The sequence below is a fragment of the Octopus bimaculoides genome, chromosome 20 (genome assembly GCF_046866305.1).
Source record: "Octopus bimaculoides isolate indiv1 chromosome 20, ASM4686630v1, whole genome shotgun sequence".
NCBI classification, from domain to species: domain Eukaryota; kingdom Metazoa; phylum Mollusca; class Cephalopoda; order Octopoda; family Octopodidae; genus Octopus; species Octopus bimaculoides.
Window position 1 is genome coordinate 8,914,665 of NC_142947.1, and position 15,000 is coordinate 8,929,664.

Sequence of the window (15,000 nt, forward strand, 5' to 3'; positions counted from 1 at the left end):
TGTTTCCGATGTAAGGTGAACGGATGGACAAACGTGTCATAATATTCCAGTCGGTCTCTGCCGGTCCAAATGATGGCAGATAAGCAGCTGTGGTAGAGGAACTAATGCAGCTTACTGTTATTCTTGTAGAGTCAGAGATAAACAGTGAATATTACAAACCACATATGGATGTTACCTACCGCTCTGCTTGCCTTGTCGGTCGGTTGGGCTGTTACTCTCTCTCTCTCTCTCTCTCTCTCTCTCTCTCTCTCTCTCTCTCTCTCTCTCTCTCTCTCTCCCTCCCTCTCTTTCTCCCTCTCTCTCTTTTTCTCTATCTCCCTCCCCCTCCATCTTTCACCTCTTTCTTCACTTTTTTTTTATATATACATATATATATGTATTTCGTCCGTAGGTTCTGAGTTCAAATGGTGCCAAGATGGCTTAGTGGTTACGGCATTCGGTTCACGACCGAAAGGTCGTATGTTCGATTCCCAGCAACGTGTTGTGTCCTTGAGCAAGACACTTTATTTCATGTTGCCCCAGTCCACTCAGTCGGCAAAAATGAGTTGTACCTGTATTTCAAAGAGCCAGCCTTGTCGCATTCTGTGTCACGCCGAATCATAGACTCGTACACTTGCAACACACACACACACACACACACACACACGCACGCACGCACGCACGCACACACATAACACATTCACAATATACGCAAACATAACACGCCACACTCAAACACATACCAATCATCGTCTGCAATGCATCGCACTTTATAACAACACAGGAATTAAAGCAGCAGCCTGTATTTATTTTCCTATATTGATGTATACGGGTATGTATATATATATATATATATATATATATATATATATATATATATATATATATATATATATATATATATATATATATATATATATATATATATATATATATATATACATATATATATACATATATATTTACGTATGTCTACATGTCTTCGTGTCTACGTATGTGTACGCGTATGCATATGCGCTTGTGTGTGTTTGAATGTACATGTAAGCAATGTGTACGTATGTGTCACTTTACTCTCAATGAAACTTGATTAAACACAGCACAGTGACGTGTGAGCGTCTAAGACAAACACTAGCTATCTTTCAAACATCTTATCTACTTCCATATGTTGCTGTTTGTATTCACGAAAAATGTTACAGAACTTCGTGGCCAATTGGAAGCCTCGTTCTGACGTTGCTTTTTTTTTTTTTTTTAAATCATAACGAGGCTTTTCCTTTCTCTTTCTCATTTGTTGTTGTTGTTGTATAATCCGGGGTCAGCACTGATAGGGCAAGCCTATGATCAAATGTGATCCAGCCAGGATCCATCTTGTTTTTACTTTTTTCTTCATCCCCTACCCCAATTTTTTCTCTCTTGTTGAGTCTAGATCAGGATTCGGCAAGCGGCCAGTATTGACCCCCTGGGGGTATTTAAGAGATCGAAAAAGTGGTCAGTATTGGTCCCTGGGATATTTAAGAGATCGAAAAACGCCTGACACGATTTTGAGCGTTAAGGGTACAGATTTATTAGTAAACTGAATTTAGAAAAGAGCGCAGTAATTTAACCTCTTAACATATTTATATTGAATCTGTATATCAGGAAGAATAAGTACACAAATTTTTGGGGATCTGTTATGATTTATTATGAAGTTACTGATAGAAATGGCAGTTATTAATAATTAATGATGGAAAACGGGAATAACATCATTAACGAAGTATTTCGGGTTAGAAATAAGTGACAAATACATATATTTACAAGGTGGAGGCGCGTGGCTTAGTGGTTAGGGTGTCAGCATCATGATCGTAAGATTATGGTTTCGATTCCTGGACCGGGCGACGCGTTGTGTTCTTGAGCAAAACACTTCATTTCACGTTACTCCACTCAGCTGGCAAAAATGAGTGACGATGCGATGGACTAGCATCCCGTCCAGCTGCAGAACACATACGCCATTGAAACTGGGAAACCGACCCCGTGAGCCTGGTTAGGCTTTAAAGGGGCGCATTTATTATCTTTTTTTTTTTTAATTTTTAAAAATATTTACTAGACATCTCTGAACGAAAATATACGGGATAATATGTTAAGTGGTTAATGGCTAAAACTCACTAATTTTCAACCAAATACCGATGCAGTAACTGGTATTCACCAAACACATATTTAAAAAGTAATATTCCGTTTATACCCATATAATAGGATTAAAAGGCGGCGAGCTGGCAGAAACGTTAGCACGCCGGACAAAATACTTAGCGGTATTTCGTCTGTCTTTATGTTCTGAGTTCAAATTCCATCAAGGTCGACTATGCCTTTCATCCTTTCGGGGTCGATAAATTAAGTACCAGTTACGCACTGGGGTCGATGTAATCGACTTAATCCTTATGTCTGTCCTTGTTTGTCCCCTTTATGCTTAGCCCCTTGTGAACAATAAAGAAATAAGAAACGTTAGCAAAGTCGACCTCGGCACCATTTGAACTCAGAACCTACGGACGAAATGTTACTAAGCATTTCGCCCGGCGTGCAAACAATTCTACCAGCTCGCTATCTTAAATTTCCATAAATGTTATTTAAAAGCGGTCGAAATATTGTTTATGAAGTGTGTGTGTGTGTGTGTGTGTGAAAGAAAGAGAGACAGAATGTCCCCCACCACCGCCAGACAACCGTCTATCTATCTATCTATCTATATATCTATTTATCTTCCACACGCACAAACTCACACATTCAGCTAATCGTATACGCATGCAAAACAAAACTCAACCAACGAAAAAAAAAAAAAAGGAAAAGGGAAACAATCCACCGCTTCCATTTTTTGTGATCCATGCGTAGGAGAGGCGGGAAGACGCTGTTGCAGAATGTATAAGAATGAAACATCGCAACTGAGTTTAAAACAGAAGCGTTCATCAGATCAAACGAAAATTCCACTGATAAAATCTGACACTAACTACAGTCGAATGGAATGAACAATCGTCAAACAATTTTTTTTTTTTTATTCATCTATTTATTTATTTTTCGTCTCAAGTTGTTATTCACCTGCTGTGAAAGTGAAGAAAATATGTCTGCCACGCAAAGTCTGCTTCATTCGTTTTTATTTAGTTCATTTTTTGTTTAGGTTTGTTTTGCATTTTTATTTGTGTGTATCGTTTTTTTTTAATACGATTTTATAGGTTGTGTGGTTATCTTATATCTTATATTGTTATTATTTTCTTTCCCATGGTCTATTGTATTTCTCTCATGCTCCGTTGACGATTGACATCGTAATTATTGTACTATATCCCATTATTTACCGCAACCAATTGCGAAGGGATCGGTCACTGAGTAAAAAAAAATTCGTTTATTTATGTTTGTATTCTAAGGGATTCTTTTTTCTTCTTTTTTTTTGTAATATTTTTTTCTTTCTTTTATTCGATACTGAATAATTTGCTTCTTTATATATCTCCCTGTTGTGATGAAAATCAAAATAAGAAATGGTGGGGAATAGAATAGTAGGCCAATACGGATGAAAGTGATTTACCGAGAAAGCTCAGTTAAAGTAAAAGTGATATTCATGAATCACAATATTACACACACACATACACACACACACACACACAAACAACACGACACAAAAGCTTGAAATACAGTGAAAAAGAGTGAGCTTCAAGCAGCTGTTTTTGCATGAGTAGTTCACAAATATATATATATTTTTTGAAGAACAAAGATAAACGTTTTTTTGGGGGTTTTTTTTTTCATAATTTTCAAATATTTCGAAAATATATTCAAACAACAAATTATTCAAATATAAACCAGTCTCGAATTACGAGCTGAATGATCGAAAACTTGTAACTCAAAAGTGGTGGGATTAGGAGGCTTTCAGTTATAATAAATTAATATTCTATGCTTATTATGTTGAGTTCTGAAATTTATTGGTTCTGGTGAATCAGTAGAGATTTATACATACATACATACATACATACATACATACATACATACATACATACATACATATATACATACATACAGAATGCAAATTCTTAATTCATATGCTGCAAATAATGATCAGGATAGCTGGGACTATAAAAGTCGGCAAGACCTACATATGTGTGTGTGTGTGTGTGTGTGTGCTTGTGTATCTATGTATGTATATTAACTAGATTCCTGCTTTTAAGTTGCATTCTTGATGTATATTGAAAAATAATTATACGCACAAACACACACATGCACATATATACACAACCACACACGAACACATATATGGATGGGATGTGAGTATACAAATATAACATACATAAATACATGCATACACACACACACACGCAAACACACACACACACACACACACACACACACACACACACACACACACACACACACACATACAGGCATCTTGATTTTCTATTTCAAATAAGTCTCTCAAATATTTCTTTTCAAGACCACTTGAATAAATGTTTATGTCGTAATCATGAATGGGGTTAGGAAGGGTTAGAGATTTCCGTCATCGAGTAGAAAGAAGAAGGAGCGAGTAGGTGGGATTGAAATAACGCATGGTGGAAAATTGATATTTTCACAGCATCCAGGATGATAATGGTTTTAAAGGCGACGGTCTATAAACGCATTCAATGGCATGGATATTAGCACTTGTCTCCGACGGCCTGTATGCTTCTGTACATATATATACATACGTACACATACATATACATACATACGGGCATACATACATGGATATGTATAACATAACAAGAAAAGAACTGTGATGTTTGTGAGTGTGTGTGTGTAAATAAATAAATAGATAGATAAATATATCTATATATTAATAGCTATCGCTATAGAACTTATTTGATTTATAAACAATTCAGTCCACTTATATAAGTCTCACCAGAGCTTTGGCTTAAAGACAGACAAAATTCCGTTTGAAAGAACGACTGGATTGTACAAAAATTAATTCAAATGCCTATGTATTATGAATGTGAGCGTTAACTTTTCAACTACATAGCAATTACAATTAAAATTTTTTTAAAAATTATAACAGACAAACTAATTAAATAAATAGAATCTACAACTATCGAAATATATTTCTATATATCTCAAATAATATTAATCCAAACTCGTTTAGGTCGAAAACAAAGACCCACAATTCTCTTAGTGTAGAAAGGCCTTGCCACAAAAATTAAGAAACCTGCATAATGTGGACGTAAATGTCTTCAGAAAGGAACTAGACATTTTCCTCTCCACAATACCAGATGAACCAACCAACGGCCCGGTATGAGGCACAGATGAGAGCAACGGGCCAACAATCAAAGCAAAGAGCACACACAGGAGTGATGATGTGAAACCCCACCACCCTGAAGAAACCAGCTAAAGAAAGATCATACGTAAAAGTGCAAAATCACCTTGTTGCTCCAGCATAACCGCGGTTGCATGATTGAAACGAATAAAAAGAACAAAAGAACAGATGAAAATACCTGATATTTAAATCTATTTAGCACGCTAAACTAGGAGACTGATCTCACGCATCGAGGTAAATGTATTAACTATATACAAACATTAAAGCATCAAAGAATAACAAAACACACATAAATCCATAAATCCAGCAAATCTATAGAGGCAAAAACCAAAAACTACACCTGCTACCTTTGACAGGTGCTAATTAATCTCTGACTAACGGTGGACTTTATATTATACGGGAAATGATAAATGGAAACGAAACGCCTCATTCCAATTTCAAAATTTATCTCTAAGAAAACATATTAATATGACGAAATGACTATGATTTATATTAATACCTGGTAAATGTCTCTCTTGATAGCAAGAATATATTGGAAAGGAAATTGTTATCTATATGTGAGTATTAATATCTGGAAATACCTCAAGCTTAAAATAATTTAGCACAGCAAAATAGTATCTTGGTCATACATAACGAAATGCATACACACACACACACAGACACACACACACACACACACACACACACACACACACATATATATATATATATATATATATATATATATATATATATATACCGGAGTAAGCACATAAATGTGAAACAAGGTGGAATAGAGTATTCAAATACCAAAGGTAGAGTAATATGCTTTATTTAAAAGCAGTAGAAATATCGCAAAAACTGTTACTCAGAGGTTCACGTTCCCGTTCGTCGGACAGCTTTCTATCTTCAGTCGAGGTCGAGATCGTCATTGCAGTTTCGGCTGGTTACATCCAACGCTGCTCCAATCTGGCTAGCCCCAAGAAAATCTAAGCTAAGAGCCCTAGATTCTTTGGAAGAAAGAAAATAAGGAAGAAAGAAAAAAAAAACAGAGTAATATAAATAGAATATTGTATTGAAACATCTCCGTGTCCATTGAAAATCGTTGACATCCACTCGAAACAATTTCGGCAAAGCTGCCGTATGGACCCAAATACGTGTGTGTGAGCAATGTTGTGCTCTTGTGTGTGTGTGTGTGTGTGTGTGTGTGTGTGTGTGTGTGTGTGTGTGTGTGTATTACAGCATCTTAGTTGAAACATCTGCTTTTCGGCTACTACAAGTTTATTGTATTTGGTGGCATAACTTCGTTAGAATTACTATTATTAAACTACAGTCTGTCGAATTTCCGCATAACTTCATTGGACTGAAGACCTTTCTTCGTCACTGCTTGATATCTCGAAACACACAACACGCCTCACTGACACTAGCTTAATAACAGCTATTACACGCAATCATACACAAATTATTAGATATTCGTTCCACGTCTAGGAGAAAGACACGTACAATTCAACGACAGCTCGAGAACCACGCTGACTGCTAGGAAAGGAAAATGCAGACATTCCACGCGACAGAATATATTGTCTTGTCTGTTGACGACGATCGCCTTCAAGCAGCTGAAATCAAATTAGCATTTTTCACATTAAATTAGGTAATCCTGTACATGGAGTGCTTTAAACCTACGTAAATACATATGCTGTGCTCATCCTTAACAATACTAATGTGTCGTCTGCCGGAAGTACAAGCAACAAAGATGGCGGTGTTCATATTAAAACTTAAATCCTCACTACTCTCTCTCTCTCTCTCTCTTTCTCTCGTCCTCCCTCGTACTTCCCCAAGGCTACCTTGTCATCATTTGCTTACTTTCCTTCCGTCTTTGTTTCCTCAATTTTTTAAAATTTTATTTCCATTTCGTCCCACACTAACGATATATATTCTGATCGTTTTCTTTCTTTCTTTCTTTCTTTCTTTCTTTATTTATTTATTTATTTATTTCCTTCTTCTTCTTCTTCTTATCGTCACCCTTTCACTTTTTGTACCTTTTTGTCATTTCTTAGTGCTATTCTTCTTTAAATTCAGTAACGACTACACACACACACACACACACACACACACACACACATACAACCGCTAGAATTGAATTTTGTAAGCAGAAAGTTGACGTAGACTTGTGCACACATAAATACACACACACGCACACACGAACGCACACACAAACGCTCGCTCATACAAACACACAGAAAGACTTACAGACACAAAGACAGACGCAAACCACTTCCTTGGACATCTCTTCCACTAATCCCACCGTCACCACAACGGCCACCATCACCACCACTATCATCACCACCGTCACCACTACCGCCACCACCACCACCACCACCACCACCACCACCACCACCACCACCACCACCACCACCACCACCTTCTCTGCCACACCAAGTCTTTACAGATGTATACAAATGAGTCAGCATCACACACCAGAATCCATCAAAGGTAACAACGCCAAGACATGGCCATTATTGCTGTGTTTGCAAATATTCCCATCCAATTCCTGTTCCTTAAACGAGACTTCTGCGCAAACTTTAAGGGCGTCTGTTTTCTATCGAATAATGTTTTTTTTTCATTGCATGTGTATGTATCTTTAACTCTGTGTGTGTTTGTGTGTGTGTACATGCGCGTGCGTATGTATGTATGTGTACAAATATAAATATATGAATGTATATATATATATATATATATATGTGTGTGTGTGTGTGTGTGTGTGTGTGTGTGTGTGTGTGTGTGTGTATAAACGTGTATGCATGTGTATGCATATATATATATATATATATATATATATATATATATATATATATATATATATATATATATATATATATATATACATATATACATAACGGTTCGGCAAAAACAGACCGATTGAATAATGACTAGGCTTATAAAGACTAAGTCGGGGGTCGATTTCTTCAACTAAAACCTTTAAGGTGGTGCTCCAGCATGGCCGCAGTTAAATGATTGAAACAAGTAAACAATTAAAAGAATTGTATAAAACATAGAAATATTTTGTAAATTGTAGAAATGCAAGCAATTTATTGCACATGAATATAAACGACAAAATCTTATATGGACCCTAAAGGGCCATACAAACCCCTGGTGAGAAGCAATAGAATGAAGTTTTGAAGGCGATGCCCCATCATAGCCGCAGTCCAATGAATAAAACGCGTAAAGGTCAAAAGATACCGGCGGAGCCAGGAACAAAGAAGGAGTCAATATATATACCTACTACGGTCGTACTCAACCACTTGAAATCAAGCGAGGCTGACATTTTGAAGAGCTGAAAACTGTAATCAAATTGGCCGGGCAAAGACAGGTTTAACAAGGCACACCTTAACGTGTCACCAAGGGTAATCAAGAAATGTAGTGGGTGGTGGATGCCATACACCTGTAGGATCTGCAGTGGAAGCTTCAAGTGATCAGCAGCGGGTGGGGGTAGAGGTTTGAAGACTCCATGACAGGAAGGTAGAGCGTGTCTCTCAGAAAAGAAAGGGGGCGTAAAAAAGTGGTCAGACACGACGACGAGTCGACAGACAAACGCGCGCGAGCACACACATACACACACACACACACACACACACACACACACACAAACACAGAGAGTCTGCGTGTACGCTAGCATGCGTGTGTATGTGTGTAGTGTATGTGTCTATATATTTATATATATATATATATATATTTATATATATATAAACATGAGAATGTCTAGATATGCAACTATATGCATGAGAACGCATGCATAAAACGAAGCATACATACATACATACATCCATACATCCATACGTACGTACGTACATACATACATACATACATACATATATACATATACTACAGCATTCTTGCGCGCGCACACTCCCACACACACACACATACATAAACTTTCCATTTATTTCTGTCCGTCTTTCTCTCCCTATTTCTCTCTCTCTCTCACTCTCATTCTCTCTCTCTCACTCTCTCGCTCTCTCTCTCTCTCTCTCTCTCTCTCTCTCTCACACACACACACTCTCTCTCTCTCTCTCTCTCTCTCTCTCTCTCTCCCGCTCGCTTGCTCGCTCGCTCTCGCCGTTCCTTCGTCCGTCACATAGTTACACAAGTACACACACTCACACACACGTAAACGTTTCTGCACACAGGCACACACACACACGAATACACACATACACACACACACACACACACGAATACACACACACACAAGCACCTCCCCCGTTTCACCCCACCGCACCACCTTTGTACAAAACGTGACCCCTCAGTGTTTTCCCTGTGTTCAAAAGGCAACGTCAAGTCAAGGTTTACGCTGTAAATAAACACCGTTTCATTCCCCGAGCCCGTACTTGTCAACTGTCTTCGTTCCTGCTTTATTTATTTATTCATTCCTAATAAGGTGTACCTGGCTGTAGGTGTTGTGTGTCTTTACTTAATCAAACGTAGTTACTGCAGACATTCGGGAGAGATTGGACCACACAGAAAGACATACACACATAAATATATATACATATATTTCCACTCACAAGGCTTTGGTCGGCCCGAAGCTATAGTAGAAGACACATATGTGCAGTGCCACGCAGTGGAACTGAACCTGGAACCATGTGGTTGAGAAGCAAGCTTCTTATCACACAGCCACCCCTGCGCATTATATATGTGTGTGTGTATATATATATATATATATATATATATATATATATATATAGATAGATAGATAGATAGATAGATAGATAGATACACACATGCGTGTATGTCCATGCACAAATATATACTCATGCAACAGCAGCAACAATTCAAACACGTACACACATACACGCGCGCGTGCACACTCACAGACACACGCACACTCTTACATATATATATATATATATATATATATATATATATATATACACACACACACACATGCACACGCATACACACGTACATACACACACACATACATGCACACACATACACACACACACACACACACACGTACATACATGCATGCATACATACATACATACATATATTATATCCGGTTTGGTAGAAAGATCTAACCAGCAGATAACGATAATGTTGACTAATTTGCACCAGCAGGAGGGAAGGGGCAGTGAAGTGCTCAGCACATAACTTGGAAACCCTTTTTTCCCGCTTATCTTCTTCTTATACCCCTTATCTAGCCATATATAAACCAGCTGAAGGATCTCATAAATGTTCCCTTTAGAATTATTGCTCGGTTCTATAGATTTGTTTCTGATTTGCTTCATGGAGTTGTTTTCGTGCTGCGTGCGTCGCTTTATATATATGTACGTAAATATATGTCGGTATATTTATGTATATTTCTGCGTGTATATATTTCTCCGTTGTATCTTCATATATAAATACACACACACACACACACACACACACACACACACATACACACAGACACACACACACACACACACACACACACACACAACACACACACACACACACACACACACACATATGATCGGCCATTATTATGATTGACCGTTGACTGAACACTATTCAATTTTTTTTCTCCGTGTTTTTCTCCTTATCTCCGTATTCTTTCTGTTGAAGAGCGTAGCTCGAAACGTCAAAGACTTTCCGTATTCCCGAGCGTCATACTAATATATCCTTTTGTTATTTACACCACCTGTCCTCGTCTGTTGTTATTATTTGTATATTCTCCTATATATATATATATATATATATATATATATATATATATATATATATATATAAGCAATGTTAATTCTCTAAATGAAGTATTAACAGTAACTGCACGATAACACATGTATATCTAGATATGTACCTATACATACATACCTACACACACAAACACACACTTACACACAAAAATGTTTGACTAGTGTATGTGTGCCTGTATGTGTGTGTGCGTGTGCGTGTTTGTGTGTGTGATTGCATGTGTGTGTGTGTTTGCGTGTGTGTGTGTGTGTATGCACGCGCATGTTCACATATGGATGTACATGCTCGAACTTATATGTATATCTGTATATCATTAACAATATGTTATACTATATATTTACTAGTAGAAATACCCGGCGTTGCCCCAATTAAAGAGAATAATGAAATTTAAAAACACCGTCTAGATTACGCAGGTCTCAACTACTAGTAGCTGAGATAACAACTTTCTACATTAATAACTCTCCAACCCACGCCAGTATGCTAAAAGAAAGTTTTCAACTCATATATGTATATAAAGTAAATACACGTAATTCAAAAACACGTTTTGTGTAGCTTATTTCGTAACCAAAGAAACAGGTACAGATTATAAACAATGAAAGGTCGATTTTGGCGATTCATTTGACAGAGGTACTAGAGAGTGGCAATATACTACACTTTATATATATATATATATATATATATATATATATATATATATATATATATACCGCGATCCTATGACCGCGAGTCCGCTGCCCTAACCACTGGGCCATTGCGCCTCCACAAATTCAGAGGATATACCGTATTCTATATGGAAAGTTTGGCTGCTATTTCTAGGAAAGCAAACGACCATGATTAGGATCCTTTTGTGGTTCGTTTTAATGTCTGCGATGCATTATGATAAAGAAAAACGAAGACCTTACCTATCGCCTTGGCCATCTCTGTATTTTCTCTCTTAAGAGCAAATATAATTAGGGGGAAGATGAGAAAATGAAACACTACATTAAAAATGGGGTCAGATTCATCAGTGAACCCACTACAGCTGATTTTGTAATAAATAGTTTAAAAGCCCGTATGTTCTCCAGCAGTACGTCTAACCGGAGGCCATGATAAGACGTGGAACGCCCCGTTTTGATTGAAAAAAATGGCATTTCGAATGAGTGATAAAAGGAAGGTGGCTTGCCCAAGAGGGAATTAAAGGGGTGAAATGAAGTTCTTCTTCTAACGCAACGCTTTGCCTTTTTTTTCCCCTTTGACTTTAACATGGTGGGGGCTTTCTTTCTCCACCTTCCAAATTCTAACTGTTTACAGCAAGTATGTGTGTGTGTGTGTGTGTGTGTGTGTGTGTGTGTGTATGTGTGTGTGTGTGTGTGTGTGTGTGTGTGTGTGTGTGTATTGAGCATGTATGTATGTAATTATATATGTATGTGTATATACGTATACGCATATATATGCGCACGCAAACATATGCAAGATGAAAGGAAGATAAGTGTCAAAGAAAGCAAGGAGATATAGATATAGATGTGGAAGTTGGGATGAGATGAAGGGTAAAGAGAAGTGAAAAGATTGTTAAAGAAGAAAGGAAGGGAAGAAGGAATCAAGAAAAAGGAAAAGGAAATCGAGAAAGAAGTACGTGAGAGAGAGAGGGGGGGGAGAAAGAAAAAGAAAGAAAGAAAGAAAGAAAGAAAGAAAGAAAGAAAGAAGAGAATGTTTGTGTGTGTGTGTGTTTGACGGAGGAAGAGTTAAAGTGAGGGGAAAAGAATAAAGGAAAGAATAAAAAATGGAAGAGCAAAAAGAAAGAAATTCGATCGGGATAGAAATGGAGAAAATTAAGATTTACGCAAGGTGGAACAACGAAAGAAATTCAAACAGGAAAGACGGAACGGAAGAGCATGTAAGAGAAAGGGAGAAAGGCAGAGAGACAGAGGGAGAGAGAAGGAAAGAGATAGAGAGACAAAGACGGCGAGAAGGAGAAAGAGAGAGAGAGAGAGAGAGGGGTGGTTGAAAGTCAGTGATTAAACCAACCCATTTGTTGTTCATTTTCTGTTGCTTTTTTAAATGATTTACTGTTATTTTTTGCCGACTATTTTCAGAGGCTGTGATTCTTTCAAGGAGAAATTGATAGCGAGAGGCAAGTGATAAGAAAAGAAACAAGTAGGGAGCTGAAACTAGAGACGTTGAACCAAGCGAATGGAAAAGAAAGCGTCGTCTGCTGGGCGGAGCTGAGCAGACGATTAGAAGAGCAGACGGTACAAAATGGAAGGCGAGAAGGGCAGAGAGAAAGCGAAAGAGAAAGTGAGAGGGGAAGCGAAATAAAGAAAAAGAGAGAGAGGGGAAGCGAAAGAGAGAAAGAAAAGAAACCTGACTTGGCAGATTACATATGAGCATTTGACGAAAAGATTCTGACCTGAGATTAGCGTGACAAGTGGAGTTAGTTGAAGGGGTTATACATACATGTATGTACGTATATATGTACGTTCATTGACATTTTTCTCAACGATGCTTCATACATAGTAGTCCAGTGAATTGAGATCTGGAGAATTAGGAGGTCAAATATCGGGGGTGATATGATAATGCAAATTGTAGGCCATCCGTTCTTGTGTCATTTGAGCTTTGTGTGATGGTCTCAATATACGCAGCAGTATTCATCCTAAAGGCCTTGTGGGAAAAAGTGAGGAGGTATCATATGTCCTTCATTGCTAACAATACCCAAAACCATGAAACTTGCAGGAAATTTTGTGTGCATTACTCTTGGAACCGCAGAAGGATCTGCACATAACCATCTGTCATTTCTTCTGTTAGTTTTCTGGTCCTGGTCAAAGTTTTTCTCATTTGAGAAAAACCAAATCACACCATCTTATGATGGATTTTTAAGTTTGTTCTTTTGGATCTGATTAAACGGTTTTCTTTTGTTTTTTCTGTCACGTAAGATTTGCATCTGATGTCTTCATGTTCAACATTTCTGATTGTTTTATATATATACATACACACACACACACACACACACACACACACACACACACATATATATATATATATATATATATATATATATATATATATATATATATATATATACATACATACATACATACATACATATACAGCGCAAATAATTCAGGAGAAAATATTTACGAAGATATTATTGACTCTATTATTATCAAGTGTAACAATTAAAAATGATAATAACAGAATCAATAATATAGGCGATTGCAGGCCCAAAATAGGATTAAATAGCTGAAGGATAAACATTAACCAAAGGACATACTAAGTATGTCAACCTGCTGGAAACAACAGTCAAAACTCTTATTTAAATCGCCGAAAATACACTGAAAATAACTACAGAAATTAACTACAGACGGTTGATTTCTGTAGTCATTTTCAGTGTATTTTCTGCGATTTAAATACGAGGTTTGACTGTTGTTTCCAGCAGGTAGACATACTTACTATGTCCTTTGATTAATTTTATATATATATATATATATATATATATATATATATATATATATATATACATATTACGTCTTTTACTCGCAACAGTCTTTGGCACACCAGGCTAACTATATTGTTTAGATTAGTAAAGACCTCCAAATATTGTTATGGCAAGGAGGGAATGTAGAAAGTAAATATGTAAAGTGTATTTTAGAAGAAGCAGCGATAGAGCTTCAGTCCCACGCTGGGACTGAAACGCTAAGAGCCAAAGTATTCTTATTTCACTTTCAAGGAAAAGCCTCCATTGAACTAGTAGTTAACTCCATAAATTCACGCTCCCCGCCACACACACACACACACATACATATATATATATATATATATATATATATATATATATATATATGTATGCGGAGGCGCAATGGCCTAGTGGTTAGGGCAGCGGTTTCGATTTACAGACCGGGCGATGTGAGTGTTTATTGAGCGAAAACACCTAAAGCTCCCACAAGGCTCTGACAGGGGGTGATGGCGAACCCTGCTATACTCTTTCACCACAACTTTCTTTCACTCTTTCTTCCAGTTTCTGTTGTACCTGCATTTCAAAGGGC

The 15,000-nt window shown here is 37.2% G+C and overlaps 1 long non-coding RNA gene across 1 annotated transcript; it reads left to right on the forward strand.

The window, feature by feature from the left end:
* Positions 1-2,445: 2,445 nt before the first annotated feature.
* Positions 2,446-13,889, forward strand: LOC128250228 (uncharacterized). The gene is made up of 2 exons (XR_008266301.2): positions 2,446-3,115; positions 13,054-13,889. It is a non-coding gene; the product is annotated as an uncharacterized LOC128250228 (long non-coding RNA).
* The last annotated feature ends 1,111 nt before the right edge of the window (positions 13,890-15,000 follow it).